This window comes from Erinaceus europaeus, chromosome 19 (genome assembly GCF_950295315.1).
Source record: "Erinaceus europaeus chromosome 19, mEriEur2.1, whole genome shotgun sequence".
Taxonomy (NCBI): domain Eukaryota; kingdom Metazoa; phylum Chordata; class Mammalia; order Eulipotyphla; family Erinaceidae; genus Erinaceus; species Erinaceus europaeus.
In genome coordinates, this window is record NC_080180.1 from 21,911,020 (window position 1) to 21,923,016 (window position 11,997).

An 11,997-nucleotide genomic window follows, 5' to 3' on the forward strand; every position below is an offset into this window, starting at 1 on the left:
TAGGGAGAGAAAGAGACACAGCATTGCTTCATTGCTTATGAAGCTTCCTCCCTGCAGGTGGGGACTGGGGCATGAACCCAGGTCATTGTGCATGCTAACGTGTGCACATAACCAGAAGCTCCACTGTGGGCCCCAGAGGAAACAGTGATTTTACAAGGGAATTGTTCACAGGAACAGTCTCTTATCTCCTCATGATTAAATTTCTGCACCACACCCATCACCTATAGAAGTCTTCCACCACCCTTCACGCACTGGGCCCCCAGCCCCCCCATACACATACGTACATGTAGAGTCCTTGACTCTGCTGCTACAGGTGCTATTTACTCTTCCTACTCTTTCATCCAGTCTAAGTTTCATCCTGCATTCCACCGTTCTTTGATTCTTAAGTTCCACTTATGAGTGAGATCGCTTAATATTTGTCCTCCTCTTTCTGACTTAGTTCGATGTGATTTCTTCAAGTTGCATTCAGGATGAACACGAGAGAAGATCTACATTACTTCTTACAGCTGAGCAGCCTTCCGTGGTGTATGCAGACCATGACTTTCTTAAGTGCTCATGTGTCGCTGGACATTTGGGCCATTACAAATAGTGCTGCTATGACCGTGGATGTGCACAGGTCACGTTAGATACGTGTTTCTATGTTCTTTGGATAAGTCCTTGAGAAATTGCCAGGTCATGTGGTAGACTCATTGCTACTGTTCTAAGGATCCTCCAATCAGTTTTCCTGAGAGGTTAAACCATGTCACACTCCCACCAACAGCACACACTTTACAGCATACCTCCACAAGTGACCTTTATCAAGAACACACACGACCTAGATGGGTGGGCCTGGGAGGCTGTGTGTGGTGCACTGAGGGTGGGGGATGAGGTGGAGGCGGGAGATGTGAACCAGGTGCCAGATGGGGGATATGTGAGCCAAGAATTTGAACATGTGCACTCCACCAGGTGCGCCACCACCCGACCCAGTACCATAACTTGATATGGCAGCCAGCTTATGTCAAAGGGGCAGTGCAATTTCCTCCCTCCCTCCCTCCCTTTCTTCCTTCTTTCTTTCCTCTCTTCTTTTTGTAATTTATTATTTATTTATTTATTTATTTATATCAGAAAAAGAGACCAGAGCACTAGTCAGCTCTGGCATATAGTAGATGCTGGGGACTGAACATGGAACCTCAGGCACATGGGTCTTGTGCTCTTAACACTGAACTATCTCCCTACCTCCTCTTTAAAAATATTTATTTCTGAGGGTCGGGCGGTAGTACAGTGGGTTGAGTGCACGCAAGTGGCACAAAGTGCAAGGACCAGCGTAAGGATCCCAATTCGAGCCCCCAGGGGGTTGCTTCACAGGCAATGAAGCAGGTCTGCAGGTGTCTATCTTTCTCTCCCCCTCTCTGTCTTCCCCTCCTCTCTCCGTTTCTCTCTGTCCTATCCATAACAACAACAACAATAACTACAACAATCAAACAATAAGGGCAACAAAAGGGAAAATAAATAAATATTTTTAAAAAGCCTTTTAAAAATATTTATTTCTACACTAATAAGGGAGAGATGAAACCAGAGTATCTCTCTGGTAGCTGTGGTGCTAGGGACTGAACTCAGGCACTCATGCATACAAGTCCTGCACACTACTGCTGTATCACCTCCCCCCACCCCATTTTTATTTGCAGCTTCTAACACCAATGCACTCATGAAAGGACCACTCTTGGTTGTCAAGACAGGGTTAGAGTTAAAGAATCACTGCCCTCTTTGGTGTGCTACTATTCAGTACGCAGTCAGCATCTTCTTGCTTCCTAGTAGACTCCCGAAGGCTCTATCATTGTTTAGAAGAAAGCAAAAGATCAGATGAGGTTGTCTGGAGCCTGAGGGGACATGTCACCAACCTCTGCTTCTCCACGTCAGGTTCATCTTGATGCTGCTCTTGGCTGGCAATGGCTAATGCTCCCTCAGTTTACATGCAAGCGCTCTGTGATCAGCACCGTGCGTGATTTAGATCTGAGTGATTTTAGTAGGGGGTGGATGGTGTGTATGTACCCTGTTACCCGCTAGGGGTTCAGGGACTGTGGGCAGAAATGGCTGGAGGAATTGTAGTTGGTGACTTTATGTGTCCAGGGTCCAGACACTGATTAGTCTTCTTTAGTCTTCTACCTCCCCACCCACCCCCACTAGTAAACAGTGCCGGGAGATCCATGCTATGGACTGTTCCTGGCTGATAATGTGCCTCCCAGAGTGTAGGCAGGGCCCTGGGAGCTGCAGATTAGGGACCCACCCTGCTCTCTGATAAGGTCTAAATGCTGTAATGAACCCCGGGAGGAAAACCCCACTTCTGAGAGTCTGACTTCTCTCATCAAGATCTTGGTGAGGAGAGCAGGTGAGGACCTCTGGTTTCCAGGCCCAGCAAAGAAAGCATCCAGAGAGTCCATGGCCTTGCTCTGAGTTCTTTCCCAGTCACCGTGTTCAGACTGGCCTCTTGGTTCTCCATGTCTCATTAACTAGGGGGTTGGGTTAAATGACTATTGTTTTTTTTTATTTCAGCTTTTGATTCTCCATCATATCCATCATCCTGACAATCACTGGAGGGCAAACTAGCACAATTATTATCATCCATTTCAATTAGATGAACTGAAAGGCCCCTAGTCCTGGGCATTGAGTAAGGAGTCATCTCCCTGGCCTGGGTCACACTCCTGCCTGAGGAGTTTTCCGTTTCTATGAAGAGTGAGGCCAGGCCACACAGAGCTCTGGAGGCAGGCTCTTGGGAGGGTCCTTTCAGTCAGGCTCTGCTACCTGGGCTCAGGGTTTTCAGTGACCAGCCTCAATTTGATCATTTATGAAAGGCGTTCAGCACAGGCTCTTGGTCAGAGAGATAGCTCACATGACTTGCATTTCACGTGACCCAGGTTCCCATTTCTGGCACCATGTGGTAGATTCTATGACACTGGAAGAAGCTCCAGTATGGTGTCTCTCCCTCTCTTTCTCTCTGAAAGAAAACAAAGACACAAACAGAACCAGCCTGGGAGTAGGGAAACTACATATAGGTGAGGCCCCCTGCTAAAATAAATAAAAGATCTATTCACTCATTACAATAGAACCCATCTTGAATGTTGCTATGAGGACTGAGTGCAATCCATAAAGGATTTAAGAGTAGTGCCTTGCACCTTGGCCCTTCAAGCATGACATTTTTCTGATAATGCTGATGAGAATTAGGTACAACGTGACTTGAAATGACATGACCAGAGGACGGGGCTTCAATACTAGGTCATGTTGCTCAAAATCACAGTTTCTAAGAACCTAAAGTAAAAAGTGCCTGGACCCAGTAAATGCAGCTGTCCGTTTTCAGCAGAAGCTCCCTTCTTTGGGGCTCACATGTGTCTGTGTGGTGGCCTGTGGGCACTGTGGCTCTGATAAAACAGTGGTTCCCATGATTGTCTCCAAGGCCTGAGGCCAGCCACCTGTAGTCTCTCCCACCTTTCCAACCCTTTGTTTCTGTCACCCACCCACCCCCCACCCCCAAAGCTCTCGCTAGTGTCATGATGATGCGTCTGTCACCCAGAATGGACACTCTGGACGGCCCTGCTGAGTGAAGACTTGCTTCCTGATTGAACTTGCTTCCTGAGCTCTTTGAACTGGAGGTGGCTGTGCCAGACACCTGACCTGATTGGCCACGGGCAGCTCTCCTCTGGGCTCCGCTGATCTGTCTGCTGGTGGATTAATCCTAAATGGGCTACGTGCTGATCCACACACGGAGTGGACGGGGCGGGCTGTACTCCCCGCCCCCCTCCCCACCTGCTTCTCTTCCCAGAAGCTGGAGCTTCGGGGAAGCCAGGGAGGGCAAATCTTCCTGAGTTTTGGCTCCCCTTCCACACCATTTCCTTGCAGAGCTGGCCCAGATGCAGCTCTGAGCCCAGCCAAGGAATTTGACCAGGTTCCTGAACAATAACTATACAGGCTGGGCTACCCCAGGCGTGCATCCTCCACCCTTCCTTGCTTTGCTGGGAGCCTGGATCTCTGGGGCCCACCAGCTCCAAGTTACTTTGTTCTCAGCCCCGAACTGTTTCTGCCACGCCCCAGCCTCATTCCCACAAACAAGGGCGGGCCTTAATCCAACCCTTGTCCAGCAAACCTGACTTGTCTGGCTGCACATCAGATAAGATGAGGCCGGTTGGGGCTAGCCAAGGCCACTTTACTTACCTGCAGAGCAGGGAGGGGGGATTTGGAGTTGGGTGGGCAGTGGGGGAGTGGGGGGGGGGCGCAGACAGTGAATGGATGAGGATACTGGACAGAAGTTGGGGTGAATCAAATCTTGTCTGAAATGAGTAAAAACACTGACCTTCTGTAAGGTCACTGACACCAGATGTTGGAACATTTTTTCCAAGAGGAAATAAAAGTCTTTTTTCCTTTAAAATTATGATGACAATAACTAATTATTTTATTGTATAAATATTTACATATTTCAAAAGATTGATTCACCTATTAACACAAGAGAGAAGGAGACCCTGAGCATCACTCTGGCACTTGTGGTGCTAGGATTGACCTCGTGCTTTTAATCCCAATATTCTAGCCATTGTGTCACCTTCTGGGCTGTATAACTAATTTTTTTTTTTAAGTATTGGGCTGGGGAGGTGGTTCCCCATAGAGCTCATGTCTAACACTGACACCACATAACAAGAAAAAAGATAAAAACATCAACTAAAACATCACATATGATGGAGTGGTGCTCTGATCTCTCTTTTTCTCACAGTAAACACACAGGGTTGCTGGGGAGACAACAAAATGGTCATGCAAAGGATTTTCCTGTCCGAGGCTCTGAGGCCTGGGGTTCAGTCTCCAGCACCACCATAAGCCTGAACTGAGTAGTGCTCTGGTCTATTCCTATCTATTGTTATCTCGCTATCTTTCTTATTAAAATAAAATAAATTAATGTTTTTTTAATACTACACACACAGGGCAAGGTAGCAATAGCTCACCTGGTGTGGTGCCTAAGCTTCAGTGTTGTGATCTCTCTCTCTCTCTTTCCCTCTCTTTCTCATTTTCTCTCTGTCTCCTTTCTGTTTCTCTGCCTCTGTTTCTCTCTTATCTGAAAATGTTGGCCTGGAACAATCAAGCCTCAGTGACAACAGAAAGAATGTTAAATGTTTACCATTAAAAAAAAATTTCTTTATTGGGGGGAATTAATGGTTTACAGTCGACATTAAAATACATACAATAGTTTGTACATATGTAACATTTCTCAGTTTTCCACATAACAATTCACCCCCACTAGGTTCTCCTCTGCCGTCAAGTTTAACATTGTTGTTTGATAGCTTACATCTGTTGTGATACTCCTCGGTCACCTGGGAGTGGAAGTAGGGCTGTCCTCCCTCAACCCCACAGAAGGACCGAGTCTGCACAGAAGCCATCAATGGCTGACTGTTCCCATGACCAGGATCTCCAAAAAGGACATTCCAGCAGGTCCTGATAGAACCAAAGCACACTTGAGCCTCTGCTTCACCACCCTCAGCTGGTGTCCATGAACGTTTGCTGGGACTGCAGCCTGTTCCCCCCTCTTCACCCCCCCCCCCATTTAATTACTCAAATTCAGGCAACTCTCCCCTCCCCAGTCTGTGAAATGCCTTCCCATGCTACTCAGTTCTGGCCTCTGTCCCAGTCCTTAGAGCTGCCAATTTACAGCTTGAATGTAAGATGGGATCTGGCAGAATTTGGTTAGCACTTATTTAAAAAAAAAATTTTTTTTTTTTTCCAGAGCACTGATCAGCTATGGCTTATGGTGGGGTGGGGAACTGAACCTGGGACTTTGGTGCCTCAGGCATGACAGTCTCTTTTTCATAACCATTACGCTATCTACCCCCACCTTAAAAAAATTATTTATTTATTTATTTATTTATTTATTTATTTATTTTAATGAGAGAGTTACAGAGATTGGTAGAGAAACACCAGATCCCTGCTCAGCTCTGGCTGATAGTGGTGCTGGGAATTGAACCTGAGACCTTAGAGCCTCAGGCATGAAGGTTTTTTGCATAACTATTATGTTCTCTCCCCAGCCTTAGGTTAGCACTTATTTTGGTGGATTTAGGTTGAATGAATGAATGGATGTCAAAGTTGACACATTAAAGGGATTCAGCTCAGGAATGGAAGTAAAGAGAACCCAGGTCCATTCAGGTCTTGCCAACTCAAAGCAGGCAAGTTGTGACTGCACCTCAGCAGACCTTGGGATTCCAGGCTCTAGGTCTCTAACACCTGCCACTGAAATGTACATATCACCTAGAAGCGGGTGGACCACTCCAAATCCGTGTGGGAGCATTTGGGTTATTAATTAACCTCCTAAGTGGGTTTACTCAGGCGACAGTCACCTGGAGAATCACCTGCAAAGAGCTGGGCTGAGCTCTGGAAGGAGTCTGGAGGAGGTGGCAGGGGAGGGAGCAGAAGTCCTCTTCTCCACTGTCTTCATGGAGGTCAGCTCCCGGGTGGGGGAAGGAGCACTTCGCTTTGCTTCAAGTCTGCCAATAACTCGTAAGGTTAGTCTTTGACATTTTTGACTAACTCACCCCTTCCCTCAGTTTTTTCATCTGTAATGAAATGAATCACTTTATTAAATCATCATTCCATTTCTATTTCAGACATTGAGGGGGAAGCCCTGGATTCTTCTCTTGCATTCCTGGAAGCTCACTACAGCCTGGGCCAGCCCCAACCACACTGGAAACACTACAGATAGGGTCAGGCTCCTGGGACAACCACACATCCCATTTTCACCCTTCCTTTCCCTCCCTGCTGCCTGGCTTAGCCATTCTGTATCTCCATGTTGGGAGGGAATATAGTCTCTCTCTGTCTTTCTAGCATCCACTATTCTGTGAGTGGCCTAACCAAGCCAGGGCTTCATCCTGTCGTTTTTCTCTGCCCACTTCTCATTGTAGCTGCATTTGCAAGTTACTCTACCTGTCAATGCTCATGGCCCCAGACTACTTAAAAAAAATTCTTTGACATACTTTCTTCTAGAACACAAGTGGCTGGACGTCCACAATAGCCAGGCCACTGCATCTGGTACCTCATACCCACACTCACTCACACCGTCTCCACTAGCACACTGCTAGTTGTCTTCACCTCAGATTCACAAGTGCAGAAAGCAGAGTGCAGGTAACTAGCAGGCAGGTGGCAGGGACAGGTTCTAGAGCAGGTTTGTTCTCTTTGGAGCTACGCCGTCCTGCTCACTTCCTGCCTCTTCAGAATGTATGCCCTGGATAATGTCATATTCTCTTTATTAGTATTTGTTATTAATAAATATATTGCTTCTCTATGGCCTTTTGAGTGAACGATTTCACCAGTCCTGACAAACTTCTTCAGATATATACATATATATGTTGGGGGAGGGCCCTACAGCACTGACACTTCCTCCTGTAGTGCTCACCTGTAGTGTTCTAGGGTTTGGAACCTAGATCCTAGGTGCCTTTCCAGGTGAACTTTTTCTTTTTCTTTTTCTTTTGCCTCCAGGGTTATTGCTGGGACTTGGTGCCTGACCTACAAATCCGTTGCTCCTGGAGGCTATTTTTTCCCCTTTTGTTGCACTTGTTGTTTATCGTTGTTGTTTATATTATTGTTGTTGTTGCTGTCATTGTTGTTGGATAGGACAGAGAGAACTGGAGAGAGGAGGGGAAAACAGAGAGGGGGAGAGAAAGATACCTGCAGACCTGCTTCACAGCTTGTGAAGTGACCCCCCTGCAGGGTTCAAACCAGGATCCTTATGTCAGTCCTTGTGCTTTCTGCCATGAGTGTTTAACCCGCTGTGCTACCACCCAGCCTCCCCTCCCCCAGGTGAACTTTCATGCCAACTTTTCTCAACCCAACCTCCCAAACTCCCTCTTTGTTAATATTCTTACTGCAAGGATTTTCAACACATAGTTTCACCACTTTATAAAGTTGTTCTTAATCCAAACTCCCTTTATGATATAAACACATAATTTGTTACTATCACACATTTTTCAGTGGCACCGGACACTGAGGCCAGGGCCCTGTGCACAGGAGGTATGAGCTCCACAGCGAGCCGCCTCCCTGCAGCCGCCTCCCGTACAGCAGATGCTGCCAGTGGCTTCTGGAGCTGCTCTGGGTGCATGTATTTTAGCTCTGTGAGCCCAGGTCTCCTCTCCAGATGCTACCACATACATGTGCTTCCATAGCAGGAACCGAGGTCCTCTCCCTGGCCCCTGAGGACCTAAAGGGAAAGGGGTCTTTTAAGGGGGTGAGAGAGCCTGGTGAACTGAGCCCTCTGTATATCCTTAAGCCTGTCCCATGAACTTTGTCTCCATCTGAACCACAACAGCTCAAGGAACAGCAGCCAGTGAGCAGATGTGGAGGTGACCTAGATCAGGGTATCTGGAAGTAAATGGGGACTGATTTTTAAAAAGATTTATTTTATTGATGACATATGAGCGAGAACTTCACGTGAGACAAACAGAGGGAGTAAAGAAGGCAGGGACCTCAGGCATACTCTGCCCAACACTCTACCAGTTGAGTCATTTGAAACCAGCTTTCAAGTTCCACAGGCGGGTTGATATATCACGGAAGAATTCTGTCTTCATGTCTGGCCAGAGTTTTACAATTTCAGGAGCCAGAGGGGACCAGGAGAGGGACAGAGACAAATAGACTTGAATCTTTCTGCAGTCTTTCCTGTAGGGCTGCTCTTGTCCCTCTAGGGAGGGGTCAGCCCTTTGCTGGGGGGGGGGGCAAACTCATGTGGTGGTGAGACGGGGAGTAGGGAGAGGCAGGGGGGGGTCTGGGCGCCCTGGGGTGCAAGCATGAGAGCAGTGGCACATCTGAGCCACTCAGCTGTTAGTTCCCAGCAGCTGCTGGCTGTAGACCGTGTGAAGGAGCGCCCCTCCTCCAGCTCCTCACAGGCCTAAACAGCAACACCACCCCCACCCCCACCCCACCCCAACCCTTTCAGCTTGGGGCAGAGGGTCCCCTTGCCAGCTGCCAGCACCTCCAGGTGTTTCCTGTTCTCTGTTTGTGGGTCGGTGGCTGAGGGCGGGAGGCTGGGCCTGCCTTCCTGTTGGCCAATGGCAGCCCCTGCGGGGGAGGCTGGGCTGGGCTCCTGTATCTGGGCAGAAGAGTCGACAGGCAGCAGCTGCCCCCGACACCTGCCTCTCCCAAAGCTTGTAAACAGACATGGCTGGGTGGGGGAGAATGGAAGAGGTGGTGGTGGAGGGGGAGGTGGAAGGAGGTGCAAGGAGGGGAGGAGGAGGAAAACTACCTTCCTGGGCGGAGGGATCCAACAAGAGGGGTTCATTTTCACCTGCCCTGGAGTTTTAGGGTTGGAGGTCAGCTAGGGAACCTTGGATTTCCTCACCTCAAGCCTGAAGCAGTCACACACCACCCACTTCAAGCTGCTTATGGGCTGGCCGCTGCAAAGGCAGATAGTGGCAGGGGACTCTCCTTGGTGGACTCTTCTGAGGAAGAAGGCAGGGCCACCTTGGGTTCAGGTTTCTCTATTTCTGTTGAAATGATCCACCCTCCTGTGCCACTGCTTTATTTATGCCCCTTTTGCTCTGTTGGTTCCTGAGAAGCCTGTTTTCATGCCAGCTTGTCTCTCTTGGGCTAGTCTAAGGCCTGGCACATAGTCTCAAAAATATTATCCAGGAGCAGATGATGATTTCACTTCGTTCATCTTTTCTCTTTGTGATGGGCTAGCAGAACAACACAACAATACATTGCAAATGTGGACCCCCCACCGGGGACACAGTCTTATGAAATTCTCAGAGTAACCGTAGGCTACAATTGTGCCTCTTAGACCATCAATGAGGAGCTTAAGACACGGGCAGACCATAGCAGGTGGCAGAGCCAGACTGCAATCCTATCTCAGATTGAGTTTCTGAATAAAGAGATACAGAAACAAAAGAAAAGCGAAGGATCTTCCTAGTCCTTTGTGCCACCCTGAGCTCTCTGTCCACTGGAATTCCAGGTACTTTTAGACTAAGTCGCAGTTCAGCTTACAAAAGGTGAAAAATAAAAGCTAAATCACCTGGAATATAGATCTAATATGTCCTTTTGGTCAGATTCAGTTGCTTTGCCTATGAAATCCTTGCCATTTATCCTGTTCTTTGTAAAGGAATTATTTTATGGAGTCAGGAGAGAGAGAGAGAGAGAGAGAGAGAGAGAGAGAGAGAATTCTAGCATGTGGAGTGTGAGGTATTGAACCTGGGGCCCTATTTCTTCCTCCTCTGTGCACATGGTACTTTGTCTATGGATTTTTTTTTTTTTTTTTTTGCTTATCCATGTCACATATTTCAACTTGATATAAAGGCTTAGTGGTGACCTCTGACATTGCTCAATATCTGGCATGGCCTCTGGGTCTAACGCTATACTCAACCTTTAATCTGGCAGTAAGAAAGCCTGGAGGCCAACAGGTAATCAGCAGGCTTAGTACCACTCCCTCTTCCTTGCTTTCCTGCTCCAAGAATCCCCTCAACTGCTCATTTCCCAGCTCTGGTGCCAAACACAGGCAATCCTGTGTTCAGGTGACCCACTTTCCTACCCGTCAGCCTGCTCAGGGTGGAGACTGGGCTCTTAGTGGCCTTTCTTGTTTGCACAAGAAAGGAAAACAATATCCCTATCATAGTTCTTGTATGACCAGTCTACTTTTCACATGATACCACCCAGGTGGAAGAAAAAAAAAAAAAAGAACACAAATTGTATCCTGCAATGAAATCCAGAGATAGCCAGGAGGTCAGAACAGGATTTGCTGGGATTGTGGTGCCTCCAGTGTGAGGGACTGAGGTGGTCAGTGCTCGCTTTGGAGTCCAGAATCTGTATCTGAGCTGTAGCTCAGGGCTGGGGCACATGGTAGCTTACATGGCATTTCTGTGGTTTGGAGTTTTCAGCCTTGGTGTGCAGCAGACAGGAGGTGTCCTGAAGTCAGAGCAGAGAAAGGGGCCCATCAGGGCATGCATGCGTGCCTGTGTGTATGTGTGTGTGTGTGTGTGTGTGTGTAGTGTGTGTGTGTATGCCAGAGTAGGGGTACGAGAATCTAGTCTTTGTCCTCAAGGTGTTGCCAGTCGAATGGAGGTGACAAGGACAATAGGACTCAGCACAAATAAATGGACTTACACGGAATGATATCATCTAATGCCTAAGTAAGCACCTCATACTTGGTAGACACACGGAAGTGACCGGTCATGGGTGAAGTCACTTTGAGTAAAGATTGGGAAAGAGAAATGTTTGAGAAATGCTTTTCCTATCTGTGCCAGCCAGGAGAAACCCAGACCAGCTCTGAGCCTGGGCACTGGCACAAACAATAGGTCAGATGGGTGGGTTTAAGAGCAGGGCACGATGCCAGGCAGCCAGAGGGCCGTAGGCTCTGAGCCCTGTGCTTCCTGCCTGCTACCCCTCACCACTACACCTCCAGCTCAGCCCTTCTTCAGAAAGAGCAGGTGGAGTTGGGGGCAAAGGGGAGTTGCCCCAATAATGTATGCATGTGGCCTCAGAACTAGGAGTTTGTACATACTACACTTCTTTCTTTCTTTCTTTCTTTCTTTCTTTCTTTCTTTCTTTCTTCCTTTCTTCCTTTCTTCCTTTCTTCCTTTCCTCCTTTCTTCCTTTCTTCCTTTCCTCCTTCTGCTTTAAGGCATAGGGGATTTCCCCACCTTTTGTTGTTGTTGTTCGCTTTGCTTTTTTGTTTTGTTGTTGCTGGAGTTTCATTGCTCCAGGCTGACTTTTACAGATAGAAAGAGAAAGAGAGAGGAGGAAAGACACCATAGCAGGAGGGCTTCCTTCAAGGCAGTGGGGGCTGGGATCACGCATGGGTTGCACATATGGCAAAGCAGGCACTCTATCCAGGTGACCTATTTTGCCAGTTTGGGGGAATTTTCCCTTTTACTCTGAATTCATTGAGAGCTCTTAAACCTAGGGAACTCTTCCAAATCAGATTGACCTGTTGTTGGGAGGCAGAAAGAGGAAGGAGACAAAAATCTGAGATTTGGGAGTCTGGAGGGTAGGGAAGAGGTAGCCTCTACCCTTACT

The 11,997-nt window shown here is 47.8% G+C and overlaps 2 long non-coding RNA genes across 2 annotated transcripts; one reads left to right on the forward strand and one right to left on the reverse strand.

Annotated features, from left to right (window-relative positions):
- The first annotated feature begins 6,358 nt into the window (after nucleotides 1–6,358).
- LOC132534727 (uncharacterized) lies at nucleotides 6,359–7,274 on the forward strand. Its single transcript, XR_009546437.1, has 2 exons — nucleotides 6,359–6,506; nucleotides 6,609–7,274. It is a non-coding gene; the product is annotated as an uncharacterized LOC132534727 (long non-coding RNA).
- Nucleotides 7,275–8,373: 1,099 nt separating this feature from the next.
- LOC132534728 (uncharacterized) lies at nucleotides 8,374–9,513 on the reverse strand. The gene is made up of 2 exons (XR_009546438.1): nucleotides 9,329–9,513; nucleotides 8,374–8,563 (listed from the first exon to the last, which is right to left on the reverse strand). It is a non-coding gene; the product is annotated as an uncharacterized LOC132534728 (long non-coding RNA).
- Nucleotides 9,514–11,997: the final 2,484 nt, after the last annotated feature.